Source organism: Strix aluco, unplaced genomic scaffold (assembly GCF_031877795.1).
Source record: "Strix aluco isolate bStrAlu1 unplaced genomic scaffold, bStrAlu1.hap1 HAP1_SCAFFOLD_85, whole genome shotgun sequence".
In the NCBI taxonomy this organism is placed as follows: Eukaryota; Metazoa; Chordata; class Aves; order Strigiformes; family Strigidae; genus Strix; species Strix aluco.
The window spans coordinates 547,179-564,610 of record NW_027436646.1 but is presented as its reverse complement, the minus strand read 5'-3'; the positions used below and the strand labels follow the sequence as shown (position 1 = coordinate 564,610).

The window sequence follows — 17,432 nt, the reverse complement described above, 5'->3', positions numbered from 1 at the left end:
TTTCAATATTAACGTTTACTCAGGATTTCTGTTTTCTTTTCTGAACAGGAGTAGGTGGAAACTACTTGCTTATTTTAAAATATTTTCCTATATATTTCACTAGCAATCTGGTGGGAAGAGGACTACAAACACGTAGTACACTGAAGAAATCCAGGACACAAATGGACTCAGAACAGTGAACAAGTCTGCTACACTGACTCACTGCATATTACACATTTGCACAGCAAACACTTCCTGGATTATTCCATCCCCGCCTGCACTTCAGACTCCCATCTTTTTGTCACCTCTATTTATTTGTTTATAAACACAGAGAGCCAGGCTGCAATTCTCTAACTCTACAAGTCAGCTTCAGCAAACTAATGACTACCCTGGGCTTAAGATACTCTGCCACAGGATCAAATATGCTGTGCTCCAGCCCTTACAGTTTCAAAACCAATGGAACTGAAAAAAAACCCCAAAACCCAAACCAAACCAAAACACCCTTTCAGGCATGTTATCACAGGCAACCTGGCCTGAAATTTTTAGGCTCGTCCTCCCTCATTCTGTGGACCTCCTATGTCCTTGGTCTGAGACTAAGCTAAAATAAGCACCAAACAGGTGCAGTCCACAGGTAAATCCATTACCCAAGAACCAAAAAAAAAATCTTACAGAGCACCAGTGGTGTTATTCTAATTCAAAGCCATGCAGATACAAAGCTTTGGTCGTATTTTGGAGAGAAGTAGCATGTACACATCTTCTCAATTTACACAAACTCTATTAACCAATGCCAAGAGTGTAATGAAACAGACTTCTGGCACAGCTGCTGGCAGATTTATGTTCAAGGGGTTGCTGGCACTCTGCCATTTCTGTTTACATTTCTATTCTATGTTTACCCTGTTTCTATATTACAGGAAAGTCATACTAGTTCTTATTCATTTTTTCCCCTTTGAAAATAAAGCAAATACAGTACAGCTTAATAAAGTAACATGAAAATATTAATAGCATTTCTTGCAAAAAATCAGATACTGTTGGCTTAGGTATATTCACATATCACATGTATCAAAAGGAAAGAACCACATCTAGGAGTTCAGTATTTCTTCCTAATTTCTTTTCAGAACTGGGAAAAAAACGTACTAAAAACAACTAGCCTTAGGTAGACACCTGTTTGGAATATGTTTTAATGCTCTTTCTCCCTTTAAATTGCAGGACTAGAAGACTAACAGTCAAACATAACTATATAATGACATATGATAAATGTGTAAATCAAACGGGACAAAACCAGCTCTAAAACTGTGTAGAATTCTTATCTGGAAAATGCAATGACAAAGTACTTAGAAAGGGACCCAAAGTGCTCTAGTATTATCAGTGCCATCACAGGAAAGCTAAGCCTTACTATGACAACAGCTAGCTAGCACGAGAATTCTGCTTTCCCCCAACACTAACGCATCTGAGAGGGGAAACTGATTGCAGATGATAGAGGAAGTGAAGGGCATAAATTTAGTCATATGCCTAAATCTTTGCCAGATTGAGGCCAAGAAAGATTATATTGAGACCATCAGTTCCTTTCCTTTTCTCCCCACCCACCTCCCAGTGCAGGCTCCTTTCAATTATGCCTTCTGTGACACTTAAACAAAACCTGTTGATTTAATAAAAAGCCCGGTTCCCCTGCACAGAGTTGAAGCTCATCTCCCCTTCACTTTCATCAAGGATGAGAAAGATGGAGAAAGGCACTCCTGTCTAAGCGGGAGTTTAGCTTTGGCAGTCTGAACAGCCCTCAGGAGGCGTGTTCTTTCACTTCACTGATGACAAATAGGGCATAGATAGATCTCCTGGCCCAAGTGCCAGGCTGAATGTCCAGGAAAGGCGGTATGAACGCTACCTGGAAAAAGCTGTCTGGACTAGAACATAACAACAATAGCCAAGACTAGGGAATAACAGTCAGAAGAGTACACAGGTGTATCCTGGTCTTACCAGCCTGCCCATCCCTGCGGCCAGACTTTGTCGTGGCCCAAGTGGTTTCTACAGTTATTCTCTGGCAGTGCTGAGATGTGGTTAGAGATTGTGGTTGCCGTCTTTCATCCCAACTGAAAAAAAGCATGCAGCAGTCACAAAACAGCAAGAACCTTTTCCTTCTAAAGCTTTTCCTGCCGATACCTCTGTTTCTCTGTGTCCAACTAGACAATCACAACTTAATTTGCAGGTGCATTTACTCTCCACAACTTTAACTGATCCCTGGCAGAGCTGTTGGTTGCCCATCTTTGGTAGGAAACAAAAACCTTCAGTGCCTTAGTTCAGACATTTCAAATAAACTCCACAAATTAGTAAACATTTAGAATCTAGTCCTTGATTATTGCTTAGGATTACAAGCCAGTGAAGATAAAGTAGGTGTTAAGAGGTGAATCATCTTTTTTCCATGCCATAAGTTCTATTCTGCAGAGAGTTTGTAAAAAAGGAAAAGCCAGGTAATTGATTCAAACTATTAGGTATGTAAAAAAGCTAAAAATCTCATTTCAAATACACTGTCCTTTGCTCCCATCCACTCTACCTTGTACCTAAGTATTTGGCTCAGTGTACTGCTGCTTATCTTTAACTATCAAACTTAAATATACAAAATGTAATTGAAAAACAGGCAAGTTAACAACCCAGAGATTGAGAATTACTGTTCATCATCATAAAAATGATCGTAACAAGTGACAGAGCATTTGGTAGAGAGAACTTGGTAGAGAAAAGCCTTTGTTCCTGACTGCTCCCCCACAGACAATTACCCTCATGTATGTAAACATACTGGTTTTGCTCGGCTGAATGTCTTCACTTTTTTTTCCAACTCAGCATTTTTATATGGACCTTCATAATGCCATCAGGAGGGAAGTAACAGCTTCAAAACAAGCACTTTGAAAGACAGTAACAGAATGGCTGACAATTACAAAAGACTCTCTCTTCCTTATTCAGCACTACCACATCTGAAGAGGAGGAGAAACTGGTTCTCCTATCAGTACTCAGCTGCATGGAGGTTTTTCACTTGCGTTGGTCTGTATTCCCAGAGTTTAAATGCTGACACGAAATTTCCATGGATATTAATGATTATGAATCAGATAAGAACAGGTGTTATTGATTAATTGTAATTTAGTGGGAAATAACCACTTCTCAATTTTTAGTGATGAATAAAATTTTATTAGCAAGCGGCGAGTGAGCAAAACAGCGCTGGGTGTGCTGGGAGTCTCTGCTCTACCAAGACACACACCTTACAGGACAGCACTGAGTCCCTTTATAGTGTAGGCTTCATCCATATTCATGATGGGCGTACCCTGAGGGGGCTGCAAAGTTGTAAACAAGTTTCCCGGGCTTTTCTCCTGTTTTCGCGGGCTTTTCTCAGGTTTCCATCACAGAAGGGGGGATGACTCAGCACAAGTGTTTTTGTAGTGGCTTGGAGATGGGGGCCATTTTAGCTCCCTTCTAACAACTGATTTTAACAATAGAAACTATATACATATATCTTATTTCTTATTTACATAAGAGAATTACAAAACTGTTCGGCCACAACATCCTGACTACAACTTCTTTTTCCCCTTGAGATTTGAATAACAAATACCATATATGTTTTATTACAACAGGGAACCAGACTTTCTATGTCTGTATGTGGAAGAGGGAAAAAAAGCATCTCTCTGAACTATTCTAGCTAGACATACATACCTCCAAACCAGACAAAACTGGCTTACTCCTCTAACCCAGGAGGGAACACACAGTGTCCATCAGAGGCTAGAAAGGTCACAGAGCTTCTATTTTCCTTCTTCCAAACTAGTCCACAGATGGGAATCGGTGCAAAACAGAAACACACCACACCTTTGGTTTTGCTCCTCAATCACCTTCAGTAGCAGGGAAGTGTATGTCTGAAAGAGCATTTAAGCACAGAGTTAAGTCCAAACACCACAACTAATCTAGAGTTAAGACTTTAGTACTTGAACAACATGACTTTGCTTTCTGATAGATAAAACAAACATTTGCTTAGGTTTTTGATGCTGAACAACATTTAATATGTCCTTGTGAAATCAAGCTGAAACCACAGACAATAAAACTCAAATGCTAATCTTTTTAAAAATACCTTTTTTATCCATGTTTGCAAAGAATCAGAGTCTTGTGTAGGAAGGGGCTGTGCTATAAATGACAAATGTGTCCCTAAAGGCTCCAATTACCTAGTAACAAAGAAGGGAAATAACCAAACATTATGCTAACATTGGGTTGGTTTGCCATAGTTACATCCTCTGATGTTTCTGTGACTGGTGACCTTTCAGAATAAATACTACAGGGAATAGTCTGTTCTGTGAAATGCATTTCCTTTTGTTCAAGAGGCCAATTTAGTGCTTTCAGGTTTTCACAAGGTCAATACAATCTATGTACACACAAAAAAAGAAAAACAGAACTACACAGACTTCTGTCTTTTCATTAGATACACTGTGAAAAAAACCCAAAACAATAGAAAGGAACTTCCAGGATCTCTCCCACACAGAAGGCAACTTGCATTTCACTGCAGGAACCTTAGTGTCACCAAAATCTTTGTTTTCTTGCAATAAAACATAACTAATACACACACTTGGTCTAATGGGAATTTAAGACTCAAAGAGACCATCTGGGTCATTGAAACAAGTTCTCTGAATCAATGATTAACCTGAAAGGGTCTAAGAAACATATATGCCAAGTACCACAGAGCATAGATGATGTTCTATTATCTCACAACGTATGACTGAACACCTTGGGACCAAAGCATTATTTTGACACACATAAAGTCCTAATTATACACATTTATCATTCTTTTTAACCCAGAATGGTAAAACAGACTCCTTGATCTCATGAACACTGCTAATCAAATTTGCTGTATTTATCCTTAATTTTGACAGAGAAGTCAGATAAAGAAGCCTCGGAGTTACTTTGGTGCCAGACATTTCACACACGGGAAAAGAAAACAAAAGCATTGTGTAACTCCTGTACAACAGGAGACAGAGATACCTTTTTTGTTTACAAAACCTCTGTATATCCACTGAAAACAGAACTGATAGTGCTAAGACATCAACCCCTCATACTTTTTGTCTGACTGCTCTATATGTGGCAAGCACCAACTGATTTGCGTTTCCTCCCTTTATAAAATTTACTTAAAATACCAAAGGAGACATCTATCTTAATTTCATTTCCTCTTAGAAGGAAAAAAAAAAAAAAAAAAAAAAAAGAAAGAAAGAAAAAAAAGAAAGAGAACAAGCACACAAACCAGACAGGAAGGTACAGCTACCCCTGCTGCAGTGGTTATGAGGCATCAGTGGTCATGGATTGCAAGTGAGAAAATCCCCACAAATTACATGACATGATCTAGTCTCCATTCACAAGCACAGCTGCAATCTAGCATAAGCTGGAATTGATACGCCTGACCTAAAATCCTAAACCAAGAAAAGCTGCCTGATTTATGACCTCCTTATTATTGCCAGTTTTCAGTCCTTAGATCCTCCCAGAACATATAAACTAAACAACGCACACATAAACCAAGTAATTTTTAGCATGGATTAATTCCCACATTTTGAAGCAAATGCAAACAGCACTGGATAGACACATCATGACTGTTTTCATAGGAGTAGCAAAAACTACCTAATCAATTAAAACATTAAAAAAAAAAAAATATATGAATTTCCTGCAGAGAGAAATAGGCTGGAACCCTACTTTCACTGAATGAGAAAGTCTGTGGTTAAAACATAAAAAAAATATTCTCTGCCCCTATTAAATTTGATTGTAAGCAGACTGATTTCAGTCACAGCACAGACTGGCATAAGGAAAAAGGAAGAAGACATAGTTCTACATTTAAATACTTTGCACTAATGTAGTGCTCTGTACCCACAGGTCTTCAGACACTTCATAAAGTGTGAATAACTGCTCTTCTCATCTCCCATTTAAAGAAACAAAAGCAACAATGCTAAAACAAAAAGTAGTGAGAGAGCTGAGAAAGGACTTGCAGACAGGTCTCACCTCCAAACCGAAACACGTATTTGGATCAGTTTGACCCAAAATGAAAATTAAAATATCCATGCCCCCCAACTGGAAAATTCAGTTGCAGTATTCCAGAGTCATTCTCCGATTTTTAACTCATTTGCCTAGGCAGGATCAGTGCTGACATGGAAATATGAAAGACTTCTGTTTGAAAAAATCAGAATATCCTGATTTTCTTAAAAGGAATTCCCATTTTTCTCAGCCAGTCACAGATTCAGGAAACACCTTCAGTTCCTGAGAAGTTGTATTCTCAGCAAAATTGGCTATTAATTTAGCAATGCTTTGCGTTGGCCGATTAGCAGTCAAACCTACATTTCATCAGACAGAACATGCTGTCTTCTATTTGATATGGCAGAGCCCTGGAAAGACTCCTCCTTCATGCTGTTTATTGAAAACAGGATCCATTTAGGTATAAAAACCAAACAAACAAGCAAAAAAAACCTCTTGCAGTTTCAGCAAGTTAACTCATCAGTATTGGCTTCTGTGATAGATAGTAAACTATTTATTCATCAAATTCAGTTAAAACAATGGAGAAGTAAATCACCACCTGAGCTATGTAAAGCTAATATTGCTACATTGTATAAAACTAACCGACTAACAGCAAGCGCTTAGCTTAACTAACATAATAAATCAAGGCTGTGTAGGGGGTAGGTAGAAGATATAGTGGTGCGTCCTTATCAGAGCTTTAACAGAGACATGTAGAGACAAGAGGCAAGCAGAGACATGTCAGAGAACTACAGAGGCTGCGCAGAACCTTGGGGTGAAAAGTTCAACGCCGAGGAAGAGGAGATACTTCATCTCTACGACCACTATTCAGGACTCTGCGACCACCGCCCAGAACTGTTGAAGTTTACTGCGCAGAGAAACCTCATTAAAATATGAAGCGGGGGTAGGCGGGGATAGATTATGAATATATATGAGAGTTTCATTAATATACATCACTTTGTAACACATAAGCAAGACGAAAAAACTTCGAAAGTGCGCGCCGTTGGTGGAGTTGAACTCCCCGGCCGCCCAGCGCTGTTTTGCTTGTTGCCGCTTGCTAAATAAACAATTGGAATTTTTATTGGCCCTGTCTCACATCAATTTGAGAATTTACCTATAACAGCTTCCTTTGTTGAAGTGCCTTGAGCCCATTAGAAACATACACCTTCACTGACATCTTGCTGTTCTGCTTGGGAAATTCAGCAAAAAGCTACCTATTTATCTTTGCATGTACATCCACATAAGTTATGTCAGCTGGCTGTCACCAGTGTGACCAAAGTTCTAGGCACACAGGTTACTGACCTCAAAACACGCTGTTTGAAGTCCTTGTTTGATGTAATTTGTGTTATTCTCTACGTCAATAGCTATTTCATCTGTTGTCTACTATATTTACAACTGAACAAAATAAAGAGAATAGAAACTATTACTCAATGCAGTTTTCCTTAGACATTCTCCTGTCTCACTACAGGAATAATTTCAGCTATGCTAGCAAATATCCTACCTTTTAAGAATAAGGATGTATAGGTATCTGCAATGAACATGAATAATTTCTAATGTTATTAAAAACTCAAAACTTCCAATTTAAGAATCATAGTTGAGAAACATGAACACCTCACAAAAATGTGCCTGACTTTCCTCTTCATTACTTCAGCTGAAAATCATTAAGAACTACTACAATAAAATCATGCTCCATATTTTCACTGCACGATGAACATGCAACGTGGAGGTAGTATCTGACTTTTTTTAGGGAAGAGTGTACGTATAGCCAAATGAAACTGCGTTCCCAGCAACCAATAACACTGAACTTTGATATGAATTAATGATACAGAGGAAGGGCAGGAACAAAGGGAACTGGGGGGCAAAGGGGAAGATAAGCAACAGACTTGCCTAAAAAGAGGCCAGAAATCCCAAACTTGTGGTCTGTGTTCTCTTCCCATCAGAGGCAGGCATGGGCATTAGCTGTGGTTTCAACAGATCAGACCTGCATTGTGATATTCCCTTACAAACTGCAGCCAAGGAGGAGGGGCAGGGCAGGGAGAAAAAAAGAAAGAGAACAGAGACAGGGGGTTACAGCCAACAATACAATATATCCATCCCAAGCAAAGATGGCATGGATCTTCCCATCATCCCCATGTCAATGTTCTCAATAATATTCATCAAACAATTTATTAAGAATTCTGAGGTGAAAAGTTTGTTCATAGGAATGTTCCTGTGATGAGGCTTTAATAAATCACAGTTCCTGTATGGAAAGAAATACAGACCACATTAGACTTCCCTTGTCAAAGTTCACTGCTGAGATTCTTGGTGGCCACAGCTGCTTTAGACACCCAGTAGCTACTACAGCATTCACCTAAAACTGAAACCAAAACATCAGATAAGAAAAATTGGCATGTGTAACACATACTCAAGCAGCACTGTGGCATAATTTGCAGCGTATAGCTACATTTGTTATACCTGAAATCAAGCCTCATGTTTATTTGTAACAGCAATAGCCATCTGATTAAAAAAATAATAAAACTATAGCATCTATTTCTGAATCATTTGTCTTGGATAATTAATTTGCCAAGAGCATGAGTCACCCAGTTAGAAATGAGTTAGAAAATTACTCATTTCTAACTTTATACTAATATTATCCTTAAAATAAAAGGATTCCTCCCTTACCCCTAAATTGTTGCATGTTTTGTTTCTTTTCACAGTGCCAAAATCTGCTTTATACAGAATTTTTGGATTGTTGGAATAATTATCTTAGGTTTATAACGCCATTCACCCAGAAAGATCTTACGGTGCTTTATAAATGTCTGTGTATTCTTCAGTGCACCCACATACATGATGCAGTACATGACAGTACTTGGCAACACTATACAAAAGCACCTGACTGGAACTGCAGTCAGATCCTATAATCTGTTGAAACAGCAAAGGGAAACTCAGATGCACAAAACTGAATTACTAACAACAGAATTTTGCTGTTTACAGCTCAGTTTTTGCAAAATGGGGTTTATTCTGACTACAGAGGGTCAGATCAGCCAGTGCTTGGTAACACTCATCATTTCAGTGGAAACCTTTCAATTTCTTCAGATTTCAGCTGTGAGCAAACTTTCAGTAAGGAAGCCTGGCCTGCTTCAAAACTCTTCTCATCCTTGGCTGCAGCATGTTGTGACAACATCAGGGCAGCATTAAATGGAGAACTTTATGCTGAACAACATTTGGAAATACTCTCTCTAACTCTGCAAGTCTGGATATGCCCAAAGGCTGCAATCCAGCCAGCCTCCTGCATATTTGACTCCTTGCTGAAGAATTGCCAAAGATGCAACTTCAGAAGCAATTTAGCCAATCTAAGACTGCCTAATAGATGAGAAGCAGCCCTGCTCTTTTGTCCCACCAGCATTTCTGCCTGCTCTTCTGCTGTCCCAGCACCTGTTTGGCCACATGGATCTACTTGCTGATTTGGCTGAAAATAATGGTATAAAAACATGTTTAAAAAACTAGCTGCTCATTAATCAACCCTTTGAGAAGCAACAGAGACTTCATGAGTTTTCATCATCTTTCATCTGCTGGTGCACTTTCAGGGAAGAAGACTGTGCTTCTCTTCAAGGACTGCAAAGAACACTGTAGTCCCATCGCATGGCACAAATACAGGCTCTTCTTTTCAGGAGTATGACTTCATTCTATGCAGGGCAGATGTCTAGTGTGTATTAAGCTCCCTGCCTTCTGTTTTTCCTACAGGATGGGCAATGGCCAGCCTGAAATACCTCTAAAATATAAGCTTACAAAAGAAAAGAAAAGGAAGATGAGCTCAGACCAAAACAGGAAATGCCCTGGGCCATTTGTTATTGTCAAAGAGCCATTATTTTCAAGTCCTTTAAAGATGTGACTGGTTAAGAAATTTGTTTTCTAAATGTTAATTCCTTGCCCTTTTATCATGCTTTAGGATAACTGTGTTACCCAATATTAGACATTAAATTTAACATCTAAACTAAGAGGCTAGAAAGCAAGGTTCCTCCAGGGGGCAATTCAGGTTATGGTTATATTGCTTAGCTGTACCATGTAGCATAACTGGAAAGAACAAGAGTTTAACTTAGGCCTGAAACTATTCTGAGCATTTCTCACCACTGGCTCTACAGGAAGCCCAAGTTAAAACATCTGAAGGTCAGTGGCATGACTATCCCACTCCAGTCACATCTTCACTTAAGTTCAAGGAGAAGCCCTGAGTGCCCAAAACCATGATGACATTCCGAGGAATGGTACATAACATCAGATAATGGCACTAGTTTCTGAGGTCAAGACAGACAGTTGACACTTGCCAAGGATAAAGGAAGCTCTGTCTTGGGTGTCAGAGCCAGAAAGATGAGTAATACTACACTGAAATACTGTAATGGCTGCACTGTAACATATCCTGCTCCTTGGATTTAGCCCATGTTACATGAGCAGTAAGCTTCTTACTCTTGAACCACATCTTTTTGAGGCACCTTATATTTTTGAGACACAGAAGTGTCCAGTCTTCTGGCTTCTACACAGAACTATATATATATATATATATATGTACACACACACCCCCCTTTAGTGGAGATCTTTCAGTTTCTTCAGCTATCAGATAAATACCTGATATTTATTTAGATATATCTTGGTATCTTGGCCAGTTTCCCCATTTCAGAATGGCATGACTCTAGATATGTATTGACTTCATGTTCCAATTTATTTATCTTGTTAAGCTTCTAGTAAGAGGACAGCAACAGTTGAGAATGTAACGAGCAACAGAATGCCTTTGGTAAAGTTTTCTGGGCTGTTCTGAGGGCTCTGGGACCATTAGACAGCTGTTTACAGCCTCTGTTTTACATAACACTACAAAAGAAGAAACAGTATTCTCAAAAAAGTAATCCTAAGGATTAAAGCTTGAATTTCTTACACCATGAAGAATTTCCATAAGCAGCCTGGAACTGAAATAAAACTTCTGAAACCTCAGTTGAAATAAAATTCAAACATATGTTTCATTTCAGGAAAGTCAATCCTGAGATTTTTACCTTTAAATAATGGTTACCCATGTTGGTATTTACACAGCTCTGTGGATGATTGAAAAAGAATCAACAACACATGGAGAGAAATAGTTTTACTAGTAAGATTTGGAATTCATGCCCAGCCCTTAACCTGGAGGTTTCAAGCTAACATACTGTCTGCAAAAAAAAATAATTAACATCATGTATGGCAAAAAGTGCAAAACAGGCCTAGTCCCAGACTTAGAGATAAAAAGACATTATGCAAATATTTGCAGAACATAGGCATAGGTTTAGAAATTAAAAAAAAAAAAAAGAAAAGAAAAAGAAAAAAGGGGACATTTTAGGGAACCAAACAATATTTGGATACACAGTTCAAACACCCTTCATGAAATATAAGCAGCACATATAAAAAACATTTTCTGAAGTAGCCAGTGTTCCTGTACTGTATCTGTCCTTCTGCATTAACCATACCACTCTATTTTTATGTCCAAAGGATGTAACCTTGAAACCCATAGGAAAACTAAGATGGCTGTGTGAAAACAGCGGCAAAGCTCATACTGACTTCTCTAAGTACAGGATTCGATTTATTATTCCAGCTGTATAGCCATTTCTAACAGTATGTCCTGAGACATCGGTAGAATGTCGACTAGGAGAGAAGAATATTACACACCTAGTTGATACCAACCGTCACTCTTTCTGCTTGTGCTTTCTATGGCAAGGTTTTCAGTTATGTGATTACCAGTAACTCAAAAATGCCTGGTTTACATGATTCAGCATGATCACAACCCAAAGTGAGACAGTGTACCGGCTCTGGCTGGGATGGAGTTAATTTTCTGGGGCACATCACAAATGCCCCAGAAACTATATTTAGCAACCAGTTCTACGGAAAAGCCATCTATGCAGACTTTTCTTAAAAATAAGACAGCACGCAATTTAAGAGCAGTCATCTTTTCTTGTATAAATACACTTTCACAAAAAAACCTTTGACCGTATATTTTTTAAACAATAGTTTTACTATTCACAACATGTATCTTAAATACCTGATAGCTAAGCTATTTGCTACATGACTATGAATCAGTCAGACAAAACAGACTGAATGTTTTGACATTTGACAACAAATTGCATCAGACATTGACACTGACAAACAAAATGAATCAAACAGACAAAACATTTACAGGACAAATACTTGTGTCACAATGTGAAAACAGTTCTTACCATTTTCTCCAACGGAGGCCACTTTTGCTGTTACATTGACTACTGTGATACTGTGTTGTTTGGCCTGATCAGCCAACTCCTGTCTAAATGCTTCAGCCCCTTTCAGCAATAAAGAAGTAAGATACTTAGCCATCACTGGTGGTCTTACAGCATCTGTGCCAGAGTTACAGAAAGACCCTAGAAAACGCAGAAGAAAAATAAAAGTTGGGTTTTTTTCCCCTCCAGTTAGTAAAGCTTCAGTTTCCTTTGGTAGTAAAACATATAAATATATATATACGCACATAAATACACAAAATATTTCTCAATTATTATTCATCTTGAGAGTCTATTAAATTTTACTCCAGATTGGCAGTTTAAATGAGTAGGGTATGTCACAGAAACATTTAAGAAACATACTTTATCATCATTTATGCTGTGATGATGTTAAAAAGCTCCTGCGAGGTTAAGAATGCACTGTATTAGGCAAACATGAGTACAACTGCGCTAATGGAAGGCCCTAATGATCCTGCCTTGAAAAGCTTCCTAATCATAGTAACAAAAGATTTAAATGGATGGATGGATGGATGGATGGATGGATGGATGGATGGATGGATGGAAAAAATATACAGCACACTAATACTGAAAAAAACTGCATTACTAATTCCTCAAAATATCCAAGCCATTCACTTATTTTAGTTGCTAGAGCCAGTATAGAACACTATTACTGTGAGGCACTTGGTTACACACGCTTCTTTAAGAGCTGTTCGAATTAAAGTGACCTGAGAACCTAAGTACACTCATACACTTGGTAAGCGTAATGATCCAAGACACACAATTATGTTTTCAGGTACATTTTTAAGCCTGTTGATGAGAGATAGAAGTTTCTGATTTCAAAATGCTAGATCTGACCTTCAAAACAGTAATCATTTATATTACCGTATTGCAGAGAATAATTGATTTTGAAACTATTTGGTTTAATTACAAGATTAAAAGGTTGGTTAAAGCTGAAATGATCTCTTTAGCTCATCAGAGAATTATGCAATAAATCAAAGGGTAGAATGAATAACCAGGGTGGAGGGAGAAACAGCAATAGCTTTTTTGTCTCAGTTGCACTCTTTCCAAGGACTAAGTCTTGAGTTATTCAAATTGAACAACATACATCTTAGTAAATATAGTTCAAATCTTCTCCTATGTAAAACAATACAGCTCCTGCTCAAGGAGTAATACTATGTTTGCCATGTACATGCTTTCAAATGAAGCTATGAAGATTTGAAAATTATATGCCGAGCACATGTAGCACATTTTTATAACACAAAACCCTGTCATGGGACCAGGTGGCCTCAATGCATCTATGAAAAGCACACATGCAGCAGTACCTAAACATGCCTTAACACAACCATGCCTCCAGCTGTGAGCTCCCTGTCTCTTCTCTTCTCAGTGAATGACTTTAAACGACCACAGGGCAACAGGCAACCCCAACACCTTACTTGCCACAGCAGCCATCCCTGGCGCTGGGAAGCTGCCAGAGGCCAAGTGTCAAGGCCCGAGTCCAGCACCAGGCGCTATGGCTTGCCTCCAGCAGCCCATCAGCGATCCCCTCCTTCCTCCCCAGGCCCCCGGCTGGCTATTTCACACTGCCATGTGCTGCTCAAGCCCCCTCTTTGCCGGTGGGTCTGGGATTCATTTTCCAGACTGTATTTTATGCTTCCAGAGCACCTCAAGGGAGCGGCCTCATGACCATCCGCCAACTCCTTCCTCCCACCCTGCCCGAACTCCCGCAATTACTCAGTTAACCAAATTACCCACGAAACAGCCGCAGCACTTGGAGGCCGGCGGCTGGCAGAAAGCCCCTGCCCCTGGGGAAAGGGCCCCGACTACAGATACCGCCGGAGCTGGCTGCGGCTCCGGCCCCACACCGCCGCGGGGCTCCAGCCAGCCACCCCCCACCCTGCAGGGCTGGACCCCGCCTGCTCCCGGCCGGGGACGCCCAGCCCCGCTCAGATCTCCCGGGCCTCGACGCCGTCACCTGCCCCCGGGGTGACGCCTCCGGAGCTGGGGAGCGCCCACAGCAGCCCCCAGGCCGGGCGCCTTCTGCCGGGGCTGGGTGCGAGGGCCCGGCGGGGTCGGGGCGGCGGCGGGTGGTCTGTGGCCTTGCTTCGCGCCGAGGCGGCTTCCGCCAGCGCTGCCGGGCCAGCGGGGCCGGTGGGGCCTTGACGGTGGGGCCGAGGTGCTACGGCTGGACGTTACGGCGGGCCTCGCGCTCCGGACCCCGTCACCTTGTCTCCCGTCGTTAATTTGACGTAAGTTCAGGTCCCTTTGAAGGAAGAGACGCTGTGCTGGCCGACTGACACCGGACCGCAACGTGAATATCGTCTGCTTGCCAGTGACTGCCTCTGCGCCCCTCGGTTCAAGGGAAGGCTTGAACGTATGCACGCTGATGTACAACAATTACACGGACAAACTCAAGTCATTTTTCTCTTAAGTTTGTGCCTTTAAAGCTAATCTTGAGCAGGAAACAAGCAAATAGTTGAAGAATTGAAAGTCAGCTGTGGAAAAAATATATTGGATGAACTGGGAAATGTGACACTGAAGAAGCAGCTTATTGCTTAAAAGACATAAAGGAAAATATACCTATATCAGTAAAGAAGAATGCACAAATCAACAGCCTGCAAAGTCATGAGTTCACAAAATCAGCTGTATATGACTTAGAAATAATGTCACCTGAAGGCAACTGATGGCACGGGGCCAACGAGGGTACCACTATATAGGTTCAAATTAAAGGCAGTGTGAAATGCACCCACAGGACTGTGCAAATCACAAGATAAATGACACGCACTGCCCTGAAAGACAGGTGAAAAGGGGCTGATATGGCAGACTACCAAGAAGGTAACGCAGCACACCATTTTCCTCCAAGGCACCTCTGTGACAAGGAACGGGAGCTTTCCTGCCAGTCAGCTCCAAACAAGCCCTGTAGAAGAAGGACTCTCCTCCAACCAGGATGGGAAGGCAGTGCTGTCAGGGCACAGGGAAGCGCAGCAGAACCAGGAGTGCTGAGGGGAAACTGAAGTGCTTTGTCAGTTCCCCGGGGAAGATGAGTTGAGTACAAAGACGCTGAAGCCAGTTCTGGTTTGGCTGCTGCTCAGATGTGCTGAAGGATGCTGGGCCAAGTCCCAGAAGTGTTGACTGTGTCTCTAATTTCTTCTGACAGCAGTGTAAAAGCTACCCGAGATACGCTGTCTCAGAGGGCATCATCTCATCACTCTGATGAGGAGACTATCCACAACTTTTCAATCCTGTCCCAAATATAAGGAGCATAAGTTTCTAAGGGTAATGACGAGAGCTGTAACAAGTAATTCATAAAAAAAAATCTTTTCCCCTTGCAGAGTGGCAACCTTGCTCCACAAGTTATAGAGGACTTAAAAAGAAACATAATCAAATTTCAGGAGCTAATGAGTTAACACTTTTGGCAGCAGATATTTTTGTTGCAACTGGCTGTCCTTGCACAAACTACTTTAAGGAGAATATATTGGTGAAAAGCCATATAGGTTATTTACATAGATAGAGTTTCATCATCTCCCACTCCAAAACAGGCTGGGTTGGTTATGCTGATGTAATGTTTTCTTTATCATGGTTTGTGTGAGGCTAGGAGCACATGTTAGATTGTGTTTTGCTCTTTTAGTATGTTGATGGTAGTCCTTTGAGATACTAGTTTAAATTACGCAGCATGTGCAGTATTTTAAAATCAGTTTCAGAAATCTAATATTCAAACAAAACCAAAATACTGCTTGTACTATGAGCTTTGTTATGCCCCAAGTTCTGCAGAAAACAGCACCCAACATTTTTAGGAATATACCTTGAAAAATATTCCGAGAAGATCTTCAGTTTTCCTTTTCAACAAGTAGAAGAGAACAACTTTCAGGTTTGCTCGCAGGAGCTAATTTTCCCCTTTATTTGAGAACCATTCTCAGTCCCTTCCTGGTATGAAAAAGGTGGTTTGGCATTAGGTTAGTTCAGTAGTTTGAATTCACTGTTCTGTTCAGGATAGAACTAAAATACTTTTTAAAAAGTTAGCCTAAGTCTTAAAGAATGTCTACAAGAGCTTTTCGGTTTTGTTTGGCAAGCAATTTCAAATCCAAAATCGCATCACTTTCTGCTGTTAAAACACACCGACTCTTGCAACATGGCCTGCATCTAAACTGAAATCAAGCACACATCTTTTACTGATACGACACAACCTCTGTTTAACGAAAGATGGGATATAATCTTAAAGACAACCTCATCAAAGCAGCTGATACAGGATCTGTGTAGAATTATTCTTTTACAGAATTGCTTGCACTAGCTGGCATTTTCTTCAAATGAAAGACAAATGTTTGGTTTTGGTAGTTATTGACTACTTTCAAGTTACTTTTCCTTTTATTTCAATTTAAAACAGGCAGACATTCTTTATTAAAGTTCAAAGAATTCCTGTCTGAGTCTAAAGAGAAACTTATGGTGATTTTTGTTATCTAAATCCGTACATTTCCATACTCTGGGTGCCTGCAACACAGAAGCCTCAGAGAACACCCCTTGCAGCGCAGCGCGCCCCCACTGCGAAGCCCAGCCGCCGCCTCAGAGGAAATCTCCCCCCCGCACCGCCAGCCGGGCTGCCCGGCCCGGGCCCGGCCCGGCCCGGCCCCGCCGCGTGCCCCCCCCAGACTACATTTCCCGCCGAGCCTTTCGCCGCGGCAACGTCCGCCCTCCCTCGCCGGCGGTCGCGTGACGGCGCCGAGCTCTGCCATTGGTCAGATTTGAAAAGAATCGCGGCCGTGCCTGTTAGTTTTGTTGGTGAGTCGCAACGGTTGCTAGGGCCGCTCAGCAGAGCCGAGCGGCTCTCGCCTGGCGGAGGTCGGTGGCTGGGCTCGCTCAGCCTGCCGTGCGCTCTCCGGTAAGGGGTTGTGGGGCTGTCGGGCTGCCGGCCGCTCGCTAGAGGAGGGAAGGAGGCGGCGGTTTCGACCTCGGGGTCGCGGAGCTGGGAAGCGGTGCTGGGGGGTCTGCGTGGCGGGCGGTGCTGAGGGGTCTGCGTGGCGGGCGGTGCTGAGGCCTCTTCCCCTCGCTTCTCCCCTGGCACTACGGTGGGTGAAAACTTGTGGAGCGGGGGATGTGTGTGTGAAAACTTTTAGGTACTGCTGAGGGGCGTGCAAGTCACGGGTAGCGTCCAGGGCTATGACCAGGCCATGCGGCAGTGTCCCGTAAGAACGGGAAAACACTGTGAAGCCTTGC

At 41.4% G+C, this 17,432-nt stretch overlaps 1 long non-coding RNA gene across 2 annotated transcripts; it reads right to left on the bottom strand.

Annotated features, from left to right (window-relative positions):
- Positions 1–1,994: 1,994 nt before the first annotated feature.
- LOC141919108 (uncharacterized) lies at positions 1,995–12,295 on the bottom strand. Of its 2 annotated transcripts, XR_012621875.1 has the most exons (5): positions 12,195–12,295; positions 8,250–8,344; positions 7,876–7,994; positions 3,670–3,866; positions 1,995–2,063 (listed from the first exon to the last, which is right to left on the bottom strand). It is a non-coding gene; the product is annotated as an uncharacterized LOC141919108 (long non-coding RNA). The 2 variants fall into 2 exon arrangements; XR_012621874.1 differs by lacking the exon at positions 1,995–2,063 and having other exon boundaries at positions 3,367–3,866.
- Positions 12,296–17,432: the final 5,137 nt, after the last annotated feature.